This window comes from Bombina bombina, chromosome 3 (genome assembly GCF_027579735.1).
Source record: "Bombina bombina isolate aBomBom1 chromosome 3, aBomBom1.pri, whole genome shotgun sequence".
Classification (NCBI taxonomy): Eukaryota; Metazoa; Chordata; class Amphibia; order Anura; family Bombinatoridae; genus Bombina; species Bombina bombina.
This window is the reverse complement of record NC_069501.1, coordinates 355,984,295-355,999,591: the sequence shown is the minus strand read 5'-3', so window position 1 is coordinate 355,999,591 and position 15,297 is coordinate 355,984,295.

The window sequence follows — 15,297 nt, the reverse complement described above, 5'->3', positions numbered from 1 at the left end:
AATAAGTGTAGGTAGGTGTCGGCGACGTTGAGGGGGGCAGATTAGGGGTTAATAAATATAACATAGGGGTCGGCGATGTTAGGGGTAGCAGATTAGGGGTACATAGGGATAACGTAGGTGGCGGCGATTTGCGGTCGGAAGATTAGGGGTTAATTATTTTAAGTAGCTTGCGGCGACGTTGTGGGGGGCAAGTTAGGGGTTAATAGATATAATACAGGGGTCGGCGGTGTTAGGGGCAGCAGATTAGGGGTACATAAGTATAACGTAGGTGGCGGTCGGCAGATTAGGGGTTAAAAATTTTAATTGAGTGGCGGCGATGTGGGGGGACCTCGGTTTAGGGGTACATAGGTAGTTTATGGGTGTTAGTTTACTTTAGGGTACAGTAGTTAAGAGCTTTATAAACCGGCGTTAGCCAGAAAGCTCTTTACTCCTGCTATTTTCAGGCGGCTGGAATCTTGTCGTTAGAGCTCTAACGCTCACTGCAGAAACGACTCTAAATACCGGCGTTAGGAAGATCCCATTGAAAAGATAGGCTACGCAAATGGCGTAGGGGGATCTGCGGTATGGAAAAGTCGCGGCTGAAAAGTGAGCGTTAGACCCTTTAATCACTGACTCCAAATACCAGCGGGCGGCCAAAACCAGCGTTAGGAGCCTCTAACGCTGGTTTTGACGGCTACCGCCGAACTCTAAATCTAGGCCCTAGTCTGAAATTTGTTCCACAAGATTCTGGGAATAGGCAAGCAGATTGGAATGATCAATCGCTAGGTCTTCGTGTTTCCTCTCCAATGTCTCAGTCCGTTCCCCCAGCGAGGAGATGTCTCATTTGAGTTCGCTGATGGATTGACAGAGATCCTGCTGCAGAAATGTGTAGTTGGTGTCCACCTTATCAGATAGGATTTTGATTCTAGAAAGGTGGATAGTGAGATTGCAGCTCTGTCTTTATGTGGGTTATCTGCTTTAGGGTTCCTGGAGATGAAAGCAGTGGAATCTCTGGAATCCTCTTCTAAAAGGCCTGGGTCAGATAAGTTCTTACTATGTAAATGGTCAGTCAGAGTTCTTTTAGGGTTTTCCTGATATCTAGGTTTTCTCTTCTAAGATTGTGCCATAATGAGGAGGATTGCTCTCTGGACCTCCAAGGCCTGGCAGAATAGACTACTTCCTTGTAAGATATGAGTACTGGAGGGGGGATCAATACATCACCTCTATCCTTTGGGCCTCAGCTCTCCATCATCTCCTCAGACCTTTATGAAGGAGTGACCAGAATCAGCTGCTCTCAGATGGGGTTCGCCAATGTGGTTATATTTCCAGGACCAAAGTTATGGGTCTTGAGGTGTGTTCTGAGGTAAAACAGATCGATGTTTAGCTTATCTGGGGTGTGAGGTGCTTAGGGGTCAAGAGGGGGAGATACCCCAGGCCCTCGTGAGGGCCCTAGGGTGTGTTGCAGGGTATGTGTCGAAGCAACCTCTCTTAGGTGCCCCTTAAGTGACTTGAGAAGAGCAAGGGGGTACTGGAATATTCCCACTGGTGGGCCACAAAAGGTTAGAGAATCTATTCCTGGAGGAGAGCTTATGATTTTGGGTACAATTGGGGCAAGGGTCTAAATGGTCAGTAGAAGATTAGATAGTGGCACTACTCCCCAGGGAGGATGTCACCACTGGACCAGGTCGGAAAATGGAGATGGGATAGAACCCACTGGTACTGCGCTTAGCAGGAAAGGTGGGGGAGAGTGCCACCAAAAACCCACAGCAATAGTGCCCTATATCCGTGCTTAAATCTCTAGTGCAACCCTCTTTGCAGGTAAGGTATACAGTCTCAGAATCACCAAGACCCAGCAGATTGTAGGGTATCTAAGTAGTAATACAATCAGTACCCGTATCCCTATGTAGCTGCCTCCAGAATGTATTATAGATAGTGCTCAAATGACAGCAGTTCACTTTGTTTTGGGGCTTCACTGAGACTAAAATGTGTTAGTAGCTACTTTCCAGCTCCTCTCTAAAGATGGAACAACATTTTATTTTCCTTATCGACTCCAACTGGTTAGTTGGGCTAAAATGTAAAACATGACCCTAATATTTATGTAAATGGGCTGCTCATGCCAACAATGGAGTTTAGCTTCTTGTAATAAGCAGGGTCCCCTCTCACTGGCCCCTACATATGTTCAGTTAAAGGCTTATATGGGGAACAGCCTCCATGTGGCCAGCTATGTTATGTCTGAATCTGCGTCTATGGGGCTTACGTAATATGGATCTTCCTCCACTGATCTGATCTGAAGATATTAAATCCTTTTAATAAATACCCATAGTCTTCATATTTCTGCAAAACCGGAAAGCTGTGCTTTTACATTAATACATGTAAATATTGTAAAAAACAAATACCTGTCATAATATTTAAAGTGACAATATAGTCATTCAGCAATCATGCCCAATATGGCAATCATGCCAAGATGCAAAGGGCATTTTGATGGTTTGGCAGTGATGAGGATTGATTTGAATTATAACAGGTTAACCTCACACATGTAAATGAGTATTTCCTTTACACATTGAACAAAGTGGTTAAGGTGTGAAAGGGCTATTGTATATTACAGTTTCCAGTGACCTCCCAGGTACTTAACACACAAAATGGCCTTTTTTAGAACCATCTCTGCTAAAAAGGCATTCACAGCTACTGGCTTATAATGCGCAAATCCACAACGACCAATTTGGCTGGAAAGCAAAAAAAACATTTTGAGAGCAAATCACCAGTAGATTGTGATCAAACCATCTGTGTTTAATCCCAGCAAAGAGGTTGAACACATAGTTAGAGTCAGCTCCAGAGAATCAGTGCACTACAGGAGCCTTGTTCAACACTTCTGATGATGCAATGACAGGAGAGCATTGCTGCTCCTAAGCCTACCTAGGTATACTTTTCAACAAAGGATACAAAGGATATAATATGGATCTTCCTCCACTGATCTGATCTGAAGATATTAAATCCTTTTAATAAATACCCATAGTCTTCATATTTCTGCAAAACCGGAAAGCTGTGCTTTTACATTAATACATGTAAATATTGTAAAAAACAAATACCTGTCATAATATTTAAAGTGACAATATAGTCATTCAGCAATCATGCCCAATATGGCAATCATGCCAAGATGCAAAGGGCATTTTGATGGTTTGGCAGTGATGAGGATTGATTTGAATTATAACAGGTTAACCTCACACATGTAAATGAGTATTTCCTTTACACATTGAACAAAGTGGTTAAGGTGTGAAAGGGCTATTGTATATTACAGTTTCCAGTGACCTCCCAGGTACTTAACACACAAAATGGCCTTTTTTAGAACCATCTCTGCTAAAAAGGCATTCACAGCTACTGGCTTATAATGCGCAAATCCACAACGACCAATTTGGCTGGAAAGCAAAAAAAACATTTTGAGAGCAAATCACCAGTAGATTGTGATCAAACCATCTGTGTTTAATCCCAGCAAAGAGGTTGAACACATAGTTAGAGTCAGCTCCAGAGAATCAGTGCACTACAGGAGCCTTGTTCAACACTTCTGATGATGCAATGACAGGAGAGCATTGCTGCTCCTAAGCCTACCTAGGTATACTTTTCAACAAAGGATACAGAGAGAACAAATAAAATCTTCTGTTAGAAGCAATATGAAAAGCCTATTAAAATGGCATGCTCAATCTAAACCACAACAGTTTAATTTTGACTTTTATGTCCCAAAGTCTAAGCTGCTTATATAGTTATTCAACACATAAGTACTATTTTGCAGTCTGGTTATCAACTAAAATGTCTCACCTCCTAATCATTATAATCATTTAAACAGTTATGATCCAATACCATTCCTCTGCTTATTTGCCACATGCACTCAGCCATGGGACTCTACTAAGTGCTAAAGCTGGTGAAGGATTGTGCTTGTCCTTCCTGGAGAATGCTCATTCTTGGCTTATGTTCATTCTTGACTTTTTTGAGAGGATCCATTATAAATGTTTATAATTCTACGTACATGTAGTTTTATTGTGTGATGACCAGCCCTGCATATGAAAGCAATATTCCAATTTAGCTTATTTAAAATCCCTACTCTCTAGTAATAGCTATGGTGCATGCAATAAGTATCTTTTTTTATTTTGAATAATAACTCATTTTAGACAACAAAAAATAAACACCACGTATTTGTATATGAGCAATTTGTCATTCTTATTATTGTTACTATGTGAGATTTTATTTGGATGTTTCAAGGTCCCTAGTGATTATTAGATTATTAGAAGTTATGGAAGTGGAGCTTTGAGCCCCTGTACATATCTTGGCTTAATCATTCTCCCTATACAGTAAAAACAAATCATATGGTAATGCTTAAATGTCTTAAGACAACAGCAATAACAGTATGGGTTCTATATAAACAAATCACCAAATAAAAAGGTCAGTTACAATCCTTTAAAAGAACCTTTCACATTATGTATCCATTTAGACTTTATTTGGTGATTATCTATAGAAAATTATTATATAAAAAAAAATTCTAATGGTTTGGAATCGACCTAAAGCAAGTATTCTCTGATTTCACAAATAAAATCATCTAACCGAGGCTTAAATTAGAAGTGCAGCACAATCTGGATTGTCCTTGCTTTAGTGTAGATATAATCGAGATTTTATTAAGGACACAGAGACAAGTATTTTGCTTTATCTTTTCTTTACTGTCACAAATGTAGAGATTAAAAGCACAACTATACAGATAGCATAGTAAATGCGAACAGTTTTAAAACAGGCATGAAAATATGACCAGTAACAGGAAACCATTGAATTTTTTTTGACAAAGGCAGAAACATTGAACCTATCAGCTTTGTTGTAGGATCCATACAGTGACAAGTGACCCCCTAACTAGTTCTCTTTCAGATTTGCTGCCAAAGTTTAGAAAAGAGAAGTCAGAGGTGGAAAAAAAAAACAACAGGAGCAGTCCAACCAAAATAAAAACTGAGCCAAAAGAAAGTTATTTTGAGGAAACGTGAAGAATCATTATCTGAGGCTGAAGTTGTTTTCTAAGAAAAGAAGAATCAGGCTGCATTTTTTGTCAAATGTAAACTAAAGACAACTTTTTGGAGGTAGAAGTCTTGAACAGGTGTGAAAACCTAACCGGTAGGCACTGAAAAATATAGTGTATACATAAAAAATGTATTTAAAGTGCCATAAAACATGTTGGATCTGTGCATATCCTAAAAGAGCTAATTAAGTAAAAATAGTTTGCATAAAAAAAATTGTTTAACCCCTTAACGACCAAGGATATGCCAGGCACGTCTTACACAAACATTGTCTGTCAATTAATGACCAAGAACTGCCTGGCACGTCCTCTGGGGTTTCAAGCTCTGGAAGCGATCATAATTGCTTCCAGCAGCTTTCAGGGTATTGCATCGATTCCTCAATATTTAGGCATCATGCAATACCCTTTTTTTAACCAAACCGATGCAGAGAGGACCACTTAGTACTTAAGATGGTGGTGACAATTGTGGGGTAGGGAAGGGAGCTGTTTGAGACAGGTCAGGGAGGGATCAGGGGGTGGGATGTGTCAGGTGGGAGGCTGATCTCTACACTAAAGCTAAAATTAACCCTACAAGCTCCCTACAATCTACCTAATTAACCCCTTTACTGCTGGGCATAATACAAGTGTGGTGCGCAGGCTGCGCAGCGGCATTTAGCGGCCTTCTAAGTACCAAAAAGTAATGTCAAAGCCATATATGTCTGCTATTTCTGAACAAAGGGGATCCCAGAAAAGCATTTACAACCATTTGTGCCATAATTGCACAAGCTGTTTGTAAATAATTTCAGTGAGAAACCTAAAGTTTGTGAAAATATTTTTTTTTTTTTTATTTGATCGCATTTAGCGGTGAAATGGTGGCATGAAATATACCAAAATATATACATGTTAAGGGATATTCAGGGATTCCTGACAGATATCAGTGTTACAATGTAACTATCGCTAATTTTTGAAAAAGAATGGTTTGGAAATAGCTAAGTGCTACTTGTACTTATTGCCCTATAACTTGCAAAAAAAGCAAAGAGCATGTAAACATTGGGTATTTCTAAACTCAGGACAAAATTTAGAAACTAATTAGCATTGGTATGTTTTGGTGGTTGTAGATGTGTAACAGATTTTGGGGGTCAAAGTTAGAAAAAGAGTGTTTTTTTTTTAATTTTTCCATCATATTTTATAATTTTTTATAGTAAATTATAAGATGTGATGAAAATAATGGCATCTTTAGAAAGTCCATTTAATGGCAAGAAAAACAGTATATAATATGTGTGGGTACAGTAAATTAGTAAGAGGAAAATTACAGCTAAACACAAACACTGCAGAAATGTAAAAATAGCCCTGGTCCTTAAAGGTAAGAAAATTGAAAAGTGTTGTGGTCACTAAGGGGTTAAAAACTGCTGGCAAGTATTTAATTTAAAAAAATAAATAAGCAAAATTAGTTACATAGCCATGCTGTCTGGAGTAGTCTGATCCACCCCCTTGTTTAGCTACAGAAACACAGGCATTGTATTTCACAACAGGTTATTTGCTTATAGGCATGCTCCAGCAGATAATGAGTGTCTACTTCTGAATTCTACCAAAAGCAAATGTAGATATAGATACAGCCATAGAAGAAATTTTCTGGGGGAAGTTAGAGCTATACAATTCGGAAACTTAAAAGAAAGGGTTAATGGCGAGGCACGGCCATATACATTTGCAGGTAAAGTAATTAAAGTACATATTATTATATTTTGTCTCTATCCCAACTTGTTTTATGTCCCTTTAAAGAATGGAATAATCATAAACTAATACATCAGGAAAGGGAGACAGATTTACGGAGGAAAAATACTTGTCTCTGTGTCCTTAATAAAACCTAGATTATACCTACACTAAAGCTAGGATAAACCGAATTTTAATACAAGAACAGAAACTCCTAATTGGTTAATTTAAAGGCAACTAATGAATGAAAGAAGAAGCAGAACAGAGAGAAAAAAAAAATCTGTGGTAGAATTGTCTAAAGGTTGTGGTAAGTATTTCCTGAAGGGAAGCTGATTTAATAAAAGCTTTAGAGGCAGTAGAACCTATAACTGAATGAGTAGTGAAAGTAGCATCAATGCCAGCCTCCTATTATTATGCACTTAACCCAACCAGTGATAGAGGTAGTAGGAGGAACAAAAGACAAGAGAAGTTGGTTAGAAAAGGAAGCAGAAAATTGGTTAGTTCTCTTTTCATATTCTTTAACACATTCTTCCACACCAAACTTTAGACAGTATGAAAAGTAGGGATAGAACATTGTAGTGGAAAAGGATTTAATTTTGCAAGTTAAATAAAAGGTTAAACCTTTTGGAGGAAAATGCTTAGTATTATAATATATGGCTTTAACATCTGAGAACCTACAAAAAGAAAGGAGATGAAGAGGAGAGTAGCAAGTTTGACTGACAGTTGTTTTACGGACATTTTAATCCAATAGCTTTTAAGACCTAACAAATCTGAGGATGATGTCCAACTACAAAGTTATAGATTAATAAATGAGGAGCTCAAAAAGCTGAGCTCCAAGCACCAACAGTTCCATTTTGATCATGCAGAAGAATAAGATCTGTAGGTTCCTTGTTCAAAGATTCCTGTAATAAGGATTGAGCTCCTGACAAAAGGCCTTGGATGGGGGGGAACTTCCGGGTGGCGGCCATGACAAGTTGCTAGATTGTTTGCTGCTCCATCTCATCACATCAATCTGCATATAAAACTCATTTTTTTCATGCTCCATCGAGTATTAATTGCACCTTCATATTACACAGCAGAGAAGCCCTTTCAAAGGATACCATTATTTTATAGATCTGGAGCCCGATTTAGTCTACCAGAATACTATACAGGTTGTGGACTATAACTCAACCCCCCAGCATTCCCTTGACGTTATTTTACAGTGATACCCCGCAAGACACTGTAAGAACCTTTCTTATCCAAACGTAGGAACCATCTACTCTTGCAAAGCAGCTACATTAAGAATTTAAGAATATTATTATAATATACAAGAATTGAACAAGGATTGGGCAAGGGGCAAGACACAAGGCAAGTAGTCTTGTAATACTGTGTTTTATGTATCTCATTGTATCCTTTTGCAAGTGCTGCTGTAACACTGTGTCTTAAGTGTTTACTTGGTTCCCACTTTCATGATAATGCTCAATATCTTCATACTCCTTTTTGCTACCTCTTGTCTCTATAACAAACTACATTACTCAATTACTCCTTCTCCCTCTCCACCTGCACTGTTCATTAGCCCATCTCTCTTATACTCACCTTACTTTTGTACTCATGAACTTTACCTATTCCTAAACACTCTCTCTCCCCCCTGTACTTCAGCCCAAAAACAGTCTCATTACTGCAAATCTGCTTCTCATCTCATGTCACTATCCCTCTTGCTCATACTAACTGCAGGCGACATTTCCCCTAATCCTGGTCCCCCACAACCTCCTAGCCTTTCACATACGTGTGTGCCTTTCAATAGACTTCATAAACAAAACTCTGGTAACCTTAATCGCATTCCTCTTACTACTAACACCACCACTCCCTTCACTTGTGCACTTTGGAACTCTTGCTCTGTTTGTAACAAGCTCACTTCTATCCATGATCTCTTTATCTCCCACTCTCTTAACCTTCTGGCTCTTACAGAAACCTGGCTCTCTGCTTCAGATACAGCATCCACTGCTGCCCTGTCACATGGGGGTCTCCATTTCAGCCACACTCCTAGGTCTAGCAATAGACAAGGAGGTGGTGTCGGTATTTTACTTTCCTCTCGTTGCACCTTTCAACAAATACAGTCCCTTCTCTTCACTCACATTTTCTTAATTTGAAGCACACTTTATTCTCTCCCCTCTCTATACGTGTTGCAGTCATATACCGCCCCTGGCTCCCCAACTCAATTTTTAGATCACTTTGCTGCCTGGCTTCCTTATTTCCTTTCCTCAGACACCCCTGCCCTCATTCTTGGTGACTTCAACATCCCTCTTGACAATCCCACTGCCTCCTCTGCAAAACAACTTCTTCAACTCACTTCCTCTTTCGGCCTGTCACAATGGACTGACTCTCCCACTCACAAAGATGGTCATTCCCTTGATCTAATTTTCACCTATCTATGCATCTCAAATTTCACAAACTCCACTTTTCCTTTCTCTGACCATCATCTCCTAACTTGCAACATCACTTCCCTACCTACAACTCCCCTCCCTCTACCCCTCACACCAAACTTCACAGAAGCACTAAGTCATTAGATCTGCAACAGCTCGCTAGCTCTCTTAAACCTCTCATCTCATCCATCACCTCCTTTACGTGCCCTGACCAATCTATCTGCCAGTGTAACTCCACCCTTACATCGGTCATTGACAATTTGGCCCCTCCAACCATAGCTCAGAAACCACACTCTCATCCTCAGCCCTGGCATACTTTTCTGACACGGTACCTATGCAAATGTTCCCGTACTGCTGAGCAACATTGGAGGAAATCTTGGAGTTCAGCTGACTTAATCTTCACTACAAGTTCATCCTGACATCCTACTATTCTGCCCTTAATCTTTATAAGCAACAATACTTCTCTAATCTCATCTCTACTCTTTCCTCTAACCCAAAACATCTGTTCTCCATGTTCAATACTCTTCTCTGCCCACCCCCACCTCCTAATACAACTTCTCTCCCAGCTCAAGATTTTGCCAGCCACTTCAATAGCAAAATTGACTCCATCAGAAGTGAAATCAGCTCTCAACATACTACCAATCTCCCATCCCCCTCAAAAGCTCACAGTCATCCAAAACCCAAATATCCAAAAATGCAGCTCTTTTGCCCCTGTTAACGAGGATGAAGTTTCTGCCCTTATACTGTCCTCCCACCTCACTACCTGTCCCCTTGACCCCATCCCTTCACAGCTACTCCCCTCCCTCTCTTCTACCCTCACCCCCATACTCACACACATTCTCAACCTCTCCCTCAGCACTGGTATATTTCCCTCATCTCTAAAACATGCACTGGTCACACCTATCCTCAAAAAACCTTCCCTCGATCCAACCTCCCCATCCAACTACCACCCTGTTTCCCTATTCCCTCTTGCCTCAAAGCTCCTCGAAAAGCTAGTATACGCACGTCTATCCCATTTCCTTACACTAAACTCTCTTCTTGACCCACTGCAATCTGGATTTTGTCCCCATTACTCTACAGAGACAGTAATTGTCAAGGTTACCAACGACCTACTTACAGCAAAATCCAAAGGCCACTTCTCCCTGCTTATCCTCCTTGACCTGTCTGCAGCCTTTGACACTTTTGACCACCCTCTTCTGCTCCAAACCCTCTAATCCTTTGGCATCTGCGACACAGCTCTCTCATGGTTCTCTTCCTATCTGACTAACCGTACATTTAGTGTAGCCTTCTCCGGAGCATCCTCTGCAGCGTTACCACTTTCTTTTGGGGTACCTCAAGGCTCTGTCCTCGGTTCCCTTCTCTTTTCATTCTACACGTTATCATTAGGTTCCTTAATAAAGTCCCATGGGTTTCAATATCATTTGTATGCCGATGACAGCCAAATCTATCTCTCTGCACCAGACCTACCTCCTTCCTTACTAACCTGTGTCACTAACTGTCTTTCTCATATCTCATCTTGGATGTCCTCTCACTACCTTAAGCTAAATCTCTCTAAAACTGAACTCCTTATCTTTCCCCCTTCCTCCAATGTCTCCACCCCCAAATTTTCTATAACTGTTGATAATTCCATCATTACCCCTACCCTGCATGCCCGATATCTTGGGGTCACACTTGACTCAGATCTTTCCTTCACTCCTCACATTCAGTCCTTGGCTAAAACCTGCCGCTTCCACCTTAAAAACATCTCTAAAATTAGACATTTCCTTACACAAGATACAACTAAGATTTTAATCCACTCTCTCATCCTTTCCCGCCTCAACTACTGCAACTCCGTCCTCTCTGGTCTACCTAGCTGCCGCATAGCTCATTTACAATCCATTATGAATGCCTCTGCCAGGCTCATCTTCCTTACTCGTCGCTCTTCATCTGCTGCACCTCTCTGCCAATACCTTCACTGGCTTCCTCTTGCCTCTAGGACTAAACACAAAATCCTCACACTGACATACAAAGCCCTCAACTGCACTGCCACCCTATATTTCAGAACTTGTCTCCAGATACTCTCCCTCCCGTCCCCATCGATCAGCTCAGGATCTCCTCCTCTCCTCCTCTCTTGAAACTTCCTCACATTCCCGTTTACAGGACTTCTCCAGACTGGCCCCCATCTTGTGGAACTCCCTGCCTCACTCCACAAGACTCTCCCCTAGTTTTAAGATCTTCAAGCGCTCCCTAAAAACTCTACTATTCAAGGATGCATACAACCAACACTAACCTTTCCAAACTCCATTGCTTTCCCCTTGAACCCCTTAGAATGTAAGCCTATGAGCCCAGCTGTTTGCAGATCGCCTTCATAAGAGCCGACTACATGTTAAAAGCTTGTATAATGTGGCTATTCCCAGAGAACCTTAAGTAAAACAGGCTTATACAAAAGGTTATTACCAAGGGAGATAGCTGGTTTACTTAGTACAAGTTCTTTTTATAACACTTTACAAAATCAAAATAAAGTGAATAAAACAGATGAAATGAAGCCTTTGTATATTTTACACAGTTGTAAAGAGTTGTGTTCTTTAAAGATAGAAGGCAGCAAACAAGCAGCTTATTGGTATTGTCTGAGAAAAGCAGAATTTTATAGCAAAGTCTCTTTATAGTTAAGCTTAGAAATGAGAAACTGATTTGCAGTCTGCAGTGTCCATATATCAAGAGGTATCAGGTTACAGCAGGCAGAGTGTGTGATGCAGAGAGAAGGAGAGAGCCAGATTTAACCAGTTGTGAGCACTTTAACAGTTTGTATGTCAGCAGAACTTTGGATAAGAATATATACAGCTAGAGACAATTGTATATAAAATTAATGATACTTGCGAGTGAGTTTAGAACTGCAGAGAGCGAAGTTGGCACTGAGTCAAAATGGATCACAGCAGGGAAGATGTTCTTATTTCCTGGTAGAGGTAAACACTCAGTAATGGAGCTGGCTGGAAAATCAGACTGCAGAGTTAACACAGACTTGCAAGAGTTGCTGCCAAAGACTGTTCCTTGAAGTGTAAAGCAGCAGGAAATGCTTCTTAGGTTTAGAAGCTGGAGAAATGACAACAAGGATTTCCTTTAACAGGTACAAAAGCAGGATCTGTAGATTTTAGCTTTAGAGCTTGAAGCAGAGTGGGAACTACAAACTTCAATTATCAAGCAAAGCACAGGTGTACTGAACACACCTTTAAAGGGAGGTGAAGGAGTGGGTTGGTCTTAGTTCTTAAAGCTACAGGAATATGACACTACAACAGTGATACTCTTAGCAGGGCCCTCTACCCACTTGATCCCTACAAAAGCTATCCTGTATACAACCATGTTTACAGCGCTGCGGAATCTGTTGGCGCTCTACAAATACCTGATAATAATAATAATAAATGCAGGGACTTTGTCTCTAAAGCAGCATAATATAATTACGCCGGGGCAACAGAGGCTCTAGACAAATGGGAATGCACGATGACCCAGGCGATACAAGACTATTACCAAAGTCTAGAGAAAGAGCTCTGTAAACTCCTTATAATCCCAGGGACATGGAAGGAGATCAATTTAAAACTCCTGACCCGCCAACAAGGGACTATGAGGGCGGGCTCACAACTAGTTTGACCATTGCCAAGACCCTCTGCTCCTACAGCCGAATAGGCTATACCAGCGCCATCAAAAAAGACCCGCTGCCCACCCTGAAACAGGAGGACCTTGTGGTCTTCGAGAGCCCTAATCTGCGCTGTGGAGTTACTTACTGAGCAAACAAGACCGCATCCACCGTGGAGGAGGAAACCTCCCCTGTTCCGAAAGAGGAGATTGTTTCCCTTTACACTACACAGTAGGCAAACCGGGATAACCTGAAGAAGCAGAGGGGAACATTTATCAGCATTACAGCCTCAGATTCTGCTCTAAAGCAGGATGAGATTGATGTTAACTACCCACTCTCAACTACACCTAGAACTGGAGGCTCCATAACTAGAGATCTATGTTCCACCTCTACACGCAAAAATTTTGTGAATTCAAGTAATCTACTGGAGCTCAATTGCTGGAAATGGCACTTGTTTTACTTGGTGTCCCATATCCTGGACAGTACCCTTCTAGGCGTGAGACATGGAGGGGGATGAAAGAAAAGAGTAAACTAGGACTTATGCTCATTAAGTAAGGCTGAGAACGCCAAGATTGTAAGACTAAAAATAATAAGCTACTGCAGCTCAGTGGTATCCCTGCTAATATCAGTATGGTCTTGAAGTAGATTAACAAGATGCTATGCTCATAAGGACTTTCTGTCTGAAGCCCTGCTAATAGTTATAGTCTGACGCTATTTACCCTCCATTACATTTTACTCTGATGCATACCCTAAGTTTCTTGATTCAAGCTGTATAGATGGCCTTTGATACCCATGCACGCCCTAGCTAAGTTATTCACTGTAAGGTTATTATTCATATTACCTGTTGAATATAAGTCTAATATGTCTTGAGCTGCATTTATTCTATATTACTTTGACCCATAGCAATATGTTCATATACAGTAGCCTCTATGGTCCTCTGGGTATAATTGAATTATCATATGCATTGCTGATAATTATATGCCTATCCTCTACGTGAAATTAATACATTAATTAACCCCATAATGACCACACATAACTAACACATTATAGTTCATGTCTCTAATTTCACCTAGGTACAAGCATCTGCTACTTTAATGTAGACCTTTGTAAACAGCAGATCTTAGGGCTAGAAAGCTGAACGTTTCCACATTAACTCTACACCCTTACCTTAACTGAGTAATATATTCAATTTTTATACCCATATGGTGGCAGCCTATATTTGAAGGGGGGTCAACCTCACCTGTTGTGTATATCAAACTTTTGTACAATACCCTAATATATATTATATCTGATAGTCATGTTTTACAGATGGGAACTCCCCTAGCATTGGGTAAATGTCCTAACATACTTTCTCTTATAGGCATGTCAGCGGTTGAGACAGCATGTCTTAGTTTTCCCTTATTGTCCACTACAATCTAGATTAGTATGTAATTACCCACCTGTTAGAATATGTGTTATATGGAATTCTCCCTTCCCCAATTGTAATGTAGAACTATGGGCTTAAAAAAAGAAAAAAGAATACACTCTAATGGATCTATATCCACATTAAAAACTGTCTGCTAGATAGTCCTAGATACCCTCTTATAAATGCACATCTCTCTTTTGTACATAATAGAGACATTACATTTTAACTCTTACCCTACCTGGTCAACCTGCAATTCTTGTACCGATGGTTCCCTACATATTATGCATACAAATATCAGAAATTGGGTCCATAAGTGGCCCTCTAACTCTTCGTTTATCACATTCCCCCTCCAATTTTATTTTGTTCTCAGTGGTCGAAGAGTGGCTGATTTATTCCAGTTTGGGGAACCACTTAATATCAACTAAATAAAGAAAGTCAGAGGTATTACTTCTATGTCCCTTTGAAGGCTTTACATCTAGTTTCTCTCTTTGATTTATCAGATTTGACCACCACTTTAGTGATATGACTGTTGCACCTATATATGATTGCTTCTTAATATTTGTGTTAATGTATGTGAATACTAGAAAAGTCTCAATTGTAATATGCCTGTAACCATTTATATTTGTACCTCAATAAAAATTATAAACATTAAAATATTAAAATATATATATATAATCTTCAAAAAAAAGCCCCCCCACAAAAAAAAAGGCCTTGGATAGACTGGGTCACCAGAGTGTCCAAGCTAAAAAATGAAGTCTCCCTTGAATTACCAGCTCATGTAGCTTGTTGTCTGGCTCCTGGAGAAGTTCTGGAACTTGAGGTAGAGGAATGGAAATTTATATGTAGTGTGATAGGAGCGCCTAAAGGTGGATTCCTGCTGCTAAAAAAGTTCTTCCCTCAAAGAGAACTAAACGGTGGATAAAAGAGAAAAATGGGGTTTATTTAGCAGCGCTAATAGAAGCTTGGAAATGATTATACCAATCTAACTAATGTATTATACAATCTTGTTTATTTAAAAATTCTTATAACACATAAAAACAACAGCAAATGCTATTCCTAATTAATAAAGGGACGTCTCCCTTATTCAACACTTTTAAAAACAGACTAGAACCATATATTGATAAACCCTAGAATTCCAGGTATAAAAGAATTAATTCTATAGATAACATAT